The following is a 6900-nucleotide window of genomic DNA, read 5'->3' as shown; positions in this document are numbered from 1 at the left end:
ATATGCTGCGCCCGGCCACGGCCGGCCAGGAGACCAGCTGCCACCGCCGCACCCGCCGCTGCACCCGCTGCCACACCTGCTGCCGCCGCCCCACCACTCCTGCCGCACCCACCGTCGCCGCCCCGCCGCTGCCGCACCCACTGCCACACCTGCCACCGCCGCGCTTGCCACCGCCGCTGCCCCGCCACTGCTGCCACCGCCGCATCCGCCCCAGGTAAGTGCCGTCCTGGGGGATTTCACGGGGGGGGTGCGGGGGGAAGGAGGCCATTCCGCCACGGATTTCGGGGGGCTGGATTCTACAGAATTCTCCACCATCCCTAGTGATGGGGGCTCTGGAAAGTAGCATGGGGCTAGTTCTCCCCCTCTTGATGATGCTGTCTGCACCAACAGTGGTCCTAAGCTGATGTAAGATCAACTGGATCTGACAAGCCATAAGAACATAAGAAGAGCCCTGCTGTATCAGACCAAGAGTCCATCTAGTCCAGCATTCGGTTCACACAGGGGCCATCCAGCTGCTGACTGTCAAGGGCTCCTTGGAGGCCTCTCTCAGTCTAATCCAGTAGCCAAGTCCAGACACAGACAAAGGGATTCCTTTCAAAGCTTTATTCTTCTTTTACAACTTAACAACTCTACCGTTAGCAACTAGATCTGAGCAGCACAGTACCTATGCCCTAAGTTGGAACAGTTGGTCCCCGTTTGAAAGGGAATTACTGGCGGACCCCTGAACTTAAGGACTAGGGAGAGTCCCTCCCCTTTTCCCTTGGATCCTCTGGGCGCAGCCGTTGTTTGCGCGCCAACCGGGCACTAAGCCTCCTTTCTGCGCCCTCCATTTGGCGCCACTCTCTGCATAAGCGTCACGCGTCCATCAAGTCTGCTTCCTGCGCTCTGTCATTCCCTGGACTGCTATCTAAGCTAGGAATGTTGGTGGGATGAATCTCCGTCAGCTCTTGGCCCTGGGAAAGAGGAGCACGCTCCTCTCCCAGGAGCAACTGCTCTTCCTCAGAATCAGAACTACTCTGGGATTCTATGGGCTCAGTGTCCACCCTGACACTGACCAGGAACCCACAAGCAGGACATGAGCACAACAGCACCCTCCCACCCATGTTCCCCAGCAACTGGTGCACATAGGAATACCACCTCAGGTACTGGAGGCACCTTCATCACGCATAAGTTTTCTGTAATGTCTATGTGTCCCACTGATAACTTCTGGACACGTCACTGTAGTAACTGTTTTATTAAGCTTGCTTGCTTGCCTGCCTGCCTGTCTGTTCTGCATTGATATATACAGATACAGCAGAAGTCCCATAGAGGCTTGTCACAGAACATAAATAACAGTTGCCAACATGAGGATGGGAATACTGGCCAATCAGGGGTCCCACCTCCATGTTGGGAACCCTACACTTGCCAAAGGTCCCCCTTCAGACTCAGCTGATTGTGTTCAGGAGCATTTCATCAAGGAGGCAGAGCTAGCTATCAACATTCTGCTGAGGCCCTTTCAGATGTTTGGAAGTGAATGCCCAAAGAGTGCTTATGCATATACCAGTTCAGTAAGTTGAACCAAAACCAAATTCCCTCAATCCATTTAACTCCTGCCACATATCTCTAGCTATTAGCTCAGTGGGTGTGCTGTTTTAAAACTGGGTGTCCAATTTCATTTCATTTTTAGCCAAAGCTTTCAGGGCAGTTCACAAAAATTACAACTACCCAAACATAATAAAAATATAATATAAAATCTTTAACATACATTCTTGTAACAAAAATGTACTTAAAACATCTAAGAAAACCAGTTATAATTGAATACCAGGACCAGGTAAAACAACTGACATTAAAAGCCCCCATCACATATGGACAAATGCCTGCAAGCAGAGAGAAGTCTTAACCTAGCACCAGAAAGATAACCATGGTGCCAGGGGGACCTCAGTATGGAGAACATTCCATAATCAAGGGGCCACCACTGAGAAGACCTCTCCCTTGTTGTCATCCTCAGAGCCTCCCTAGGAGGAGGAACTTGGAAGAGGGCCTCAGATGTTGATTGTCCAGGAAGGTTCATATCAGGAGAGGTGCTCCATTAGGTATTGTAGTCCTGAGTCATGTAAATATAGGTTAACAACACCAGCATCTTGAATTGGGCTTGGAAATGTATGTGCAGCCAGTGCAAATGGGCCAGAACTGGTATTGCAACTAGAATTGCAACCACAGGAAGCATTTGTGTGGTGCAGAGTCTAATTGGGTCCATGCGGTGATTGAAAGGAACAAACCAGACATGCAGACTGGGTTATTCAACTGACCACAACTTTATTGATTTGCCTCAATAGGATTAGTGGAGGCACAGGACGTGGATCCTGTCATCAGACAGCCCATTCCTCTTCCTGGCCCTCCTGCCAGTAGTGTTGGTGTTGGGTCGAAGGCTCAGGGACCCACCGTGGTGCAGACAGCTAATGGGAACCTCTTTCTCTCACCACCCTGGATGTGGCAAGCTTGCAGATACTAAGCTGGCCTGGTCTTGATGTCACATCTCCAAGATCCCTTAAGGGGATCCCCACTGAGTACAGCCCACTTGAATATCCCTGAATATTGGGCATTTCACTGTGGTCTTATTAGATGTAGATTTCTTCTTGCACCAGCATAGATGAAATTAGGGAGTATCCCACAGCTGTGTGATCTCATTCTTTGAGATAAGGCTCCTGTGAGAACCTGGAGGAGAACCCCCCCCTTCTCTTGGTGGGGGGAAAGATTTGTCTCTCAGCCTGTATGTCAGTGACGGCAATGGCTGTGCCACAATGGAGGCCCTTCCTTTATGAGACCCACCTGTGGAAGCTCTCAGCCTGGTCTGCCCCCTTCTGGCCCTTTCCCCATCAAGCTGACTGGCACTCCAGTCAGCTCTGAAGATTCCTGCTGGGTGCTGCCACACAGGGGCCAGCTCCCTTGGGCCTCCCTCTTTCTTCCACTGTGGGACCACACATGCCCACAAACCACAACTCCCCGGTAAGTGGGTAACTTGGCTTCTGAGTTAAGGAAAGGAGTTAAGGATACTATTCTGTTTCCAACCTGGATAGTGTAGTTCTGCTGGAGAAAATGATAATCATGAACTGTCTTTATGCCCATTACATTTGGGGTTTTTTGGTGGAGGAACCTATGGAATTCCCCCCATATTTAGTACTTGACAATTCTTCTAATGTGTTTACAATACATCTTTTGTTTCATTGAATGTCATTGTTTTTCTTACAGCCAGCCAGGTGCTCCAGGTTTTTGAAGCCTCTTTCAGTTTGTGAGGATTCATGGTGGCTGGATCCCCCAAACTCTTGCACAGGCAAGCTGGGGGTTTACAAAATTCCCAATGTACTTCTGGTTTACATTCATGGTTCCTAAAAGCAAGGATTTCCAAGACTCTATGGAATTTTTGTGAGTATCTGAGACCGTTGGAAAAAGACTGTGGGAATCCTGGAAATAAGGGGAATGGTTACAAATATTTCAAGAGATTAATTTTTCTTAGGGCCTTCTTAATGGTGCTAGGACCTATCCAGTTCCTTCCATATTTTGTTCTTCTGATGTGTTACACAATATATCTTTTTTATGATTTCATTTCATTTCATTTTCATTTATTATATTTCTATACTGCTCCATAGTCAAAGGTCTCTGGGTGGTTCACAAAAATAAAACAAACAAACAAACATTAAAATATATTATAGAAAATATAAAACCATTCATGTAGAACAAATAACACACATAACAACAACATATATCTAAATCAATTTAAAACAATCAGCTGGAGACCACCAAGAGACTCATTATACACTGCCAAATGCCTGAGAGAATTTCATATTTTTTTCTTACAGCCAGGTACTCCATTTTTTTTTTTAGGTCTCTTTTAAATTTAATCCTTTCTTCTTCAATGTTCTAAACTTCTCCAAAAAATTATGTCATGTTTTTTATACAAGATTCCAGTCTGTGAATGAACTCTGAACATTTAAGACCTTCTAAGACCAGAACAAACTGTTTTAAGACCAAACAAATTCTAAGAGGTATTTTTTAAATCATGTAAACACCAATTCTCATATATTCATAAAATTGGGGTTTATTACCTAATGACATTGAGTAAAATGGTCAATTCTTCAAGAAGATCCTGCTCCAGGTGTGTGCGTGTGTGTGTGTGTGTGTGTGTAAGTAAACACATATACATGCATATACACACAAACAAATGTAAGCTTTGCAGTTATAAGTAACTGAGTAGAAATGTATCATGGTAACAAGCTTCCTACAATTGTTCTGAGAACACTTCTTGTTATTTGTAGTAATAGCCATGATGTAATCCAATAATTTCCTTGCTCTGTTGTTCTTTTTTTTTTTTTCTGGCAGTGTAGTTACCCATGACAGCTTGTTCTGTATTTCAACTATCATATAAAATATCAGCACACAATAGCAATCCTATCATTTTTCCTCTGAGGAGCCCTTAGGCAAAGCTATGTACCCTGGAATGTGTATGAACCTGCTATTTGCTTTCAGTTTGGTTCTGTTTCTGTTGTCCACTTAGTATTTTTTTCCTAGCCTCTTCTTTTCATCATTTTGGAAAATTCTTCCTTGGGTTGTGTTGGAATTCAGCATCAAAAGGGGTTTTGCTCAACATTTGGGTTTCCATTATGTGGACTAGTTTTAATTATGTTTTCTTCTCATGTAATCTGGTAAATGAGTCCTAACTCCCAATGAAACATTTAGAAACAACCCACAGTACCTCTACACAGACCATTGCTGGAAGAGAAAGACTTTACTGCTGTTACGTATGCTTTGACAACTTCCATTTGGATGCCCTCTACATGGACTTGCCTTTGAAGAGGGTTCAGAAACTTCAGCTGTTGCTAAATACTGCTGCACACCTATTCATGGGCCTGAGCTGGCATTTTCATATATCATCTATTTTACAACATCTGCACTGGCTTCCAATTCATTTCTCAGCCTGATTCAATGTGTTGTTTTTGACCTTTAAAGTCCTAAACAATGTGGATCCTGATTATCTCTGAACACACTGACAGGTTCATAAGAGAGGGCAGGGTACATCAACCAGAAGATTTGATCTCTGATTTGACACTTCAGGAAACACCCCAATTCAATTTGGACCATGTTAGAGCCTTCCTGAGTCAACTCAGGTCTAAGCACAAAATCCACAGAAAATCCACAAACAGCTCTAACCGCTCTATGTTTTTGAACAGAATTGGATGCAATATGCAGGCATTATTGTTATTATTTAAAGTGAAATCGGTACATCTCACCAGTGTGGAAGACTATGTATGCGGTGCCTTGCTCTGTCTGCTGCCCAGGTGCTGCTGATGGGCAAATTCAAGGCCCAGCTCTTCCTTCTAATGGTTCTTCAGCTTTAAACCAGACTGGGACTGGACAGCTCTATAACTAGGGGACACCTTCAAAATACAGGTCAGTTCTCTGGTAGCCCTTCAAATAGAGGAGTCACCTTTGTAAAAGAGGACACATGACCACCCTAGTTCTGCCTGCTAATTCGCAGTCCAAGACAAGACAGACAGAGATTTAAAACTAAAGTGTTTTTTGTTTGTCTTTACAAAAAAAGCTCTGTGTTCAAACCCGTCTAGCATTACTGTGTTTAGGATGTAACAACGGACTAACTGCAGCCTTGGAAAGCCATTGAACTATTGTAAAATAAGTCATGTCCCATGCTTCCTCAATATAAAGTTTTTTAAAAGTGCTAATCGAAACAACATGGAAAAGCACCCCGTGGTGGAACCACCCCATGTGTAAAGGGTTAAGGGTGTATAGCTTCTCCATACATTGGAGGTTGCCTGGTGGCTGGGTGAGAATGTATGGAACGGGGTCAGCGGCTGAGTGCCTGGAGCTGTCAGTCAGGATGAATGCTGATGGGAAGAGGTGCTGGAGTGAGTTACAGAGAGTTAAAAGAGAATGTTTGAAGACAGATGAGAGAGGTAGGGATTTGCTTTCTTAATTTAAACATCTCCAGGGGATAGGGAGTAGTGGTTAGTGGTTTCAGGCCTTAGTTTAGCTTAGGTTAGGTTAAAAATGTACCCAGCAGAAAAGAAACAATTTAAAAATGCACTGCAGCTGTATGCATGGTAATACATCAAGACAGAACAAGAAGCTTTATTGCACGTTTATGCAGAAGTATGCTGCAGCAAGTGCAGAGCAGCTGAAACCAAGAACAATCCAACTGCTGACAGTATCACCTTCACTCCCCCTTGCTGTTTCAGGGACTTGCACAAAGAAAAGCAGTGATTTAACCACGAGAAGGTGGAATCTGCTGTACAGTTCACCCCTCTCTTCCAGACATTTGTCACCCTCTCCCCTTTCTCATTTTGGATGGCAAAATAAATGTACAGAAAGAAAACAGACTTTGAAGCTTCAGAATGGGACTAGCCTGGATGGGAGCTGGTGTGCATAAGAGCTCAGAATGATAGAAAACAAGAGTTCACAGGATGCAGAGTTCACCCCAGCCCCATGCATTCCAAAGTGCCATGAAGGTCTCCAGAAACATTCAAATGCATCAGAATGTGGGAACAAGCCAGGATGTGTTGGAGAAGTTCAGATCTTATTCTGGCTTGCTAAAAAAAAAAAAAAAACTTTTTTAAAAAAATGGGGGAAAGGAACAAATCTGGTGGAAGATCAAAAGGTGGTTGAAGAACATTTTGAGACAAGTGGGTGTGGTGGCTGGGTGATGGCAGGAAGGGTGTGTGGAGACCCTGGGAAATTCTTCAGGGGGTTGGGGCCCCCAGTGGTGGCTGGTGGCTCCAATGTTAGTGGGGTGGTGAATATTTTGGGGATAGAGTTCAGCAGCTTGGATAGCTTCTGTAGAGTTCTGACTGAAACCCAGAGTGGATTCATGGCCCCATGACATTGGAACCGCCAGACTCCTTATAGGATTGT

This window comes from Heloderma suspectum, chromosome 4 (genome assembly GCF_057233095.1).
Source record: "Heloderma suspectum isolate Gila_16-S chromosome 4, 16-S_ref, whole genome shotgun sequence".
In the NCBI taxonomy this organism is placed as follows: Eukaryota; Metazoa; Chordata; class Lepidosauria; order Squamata; family Helodermatidae; genus Heloderma; species Heloderma suspectum.
This window is presented reverse-complemented; position numbering follows the sequence as displayed.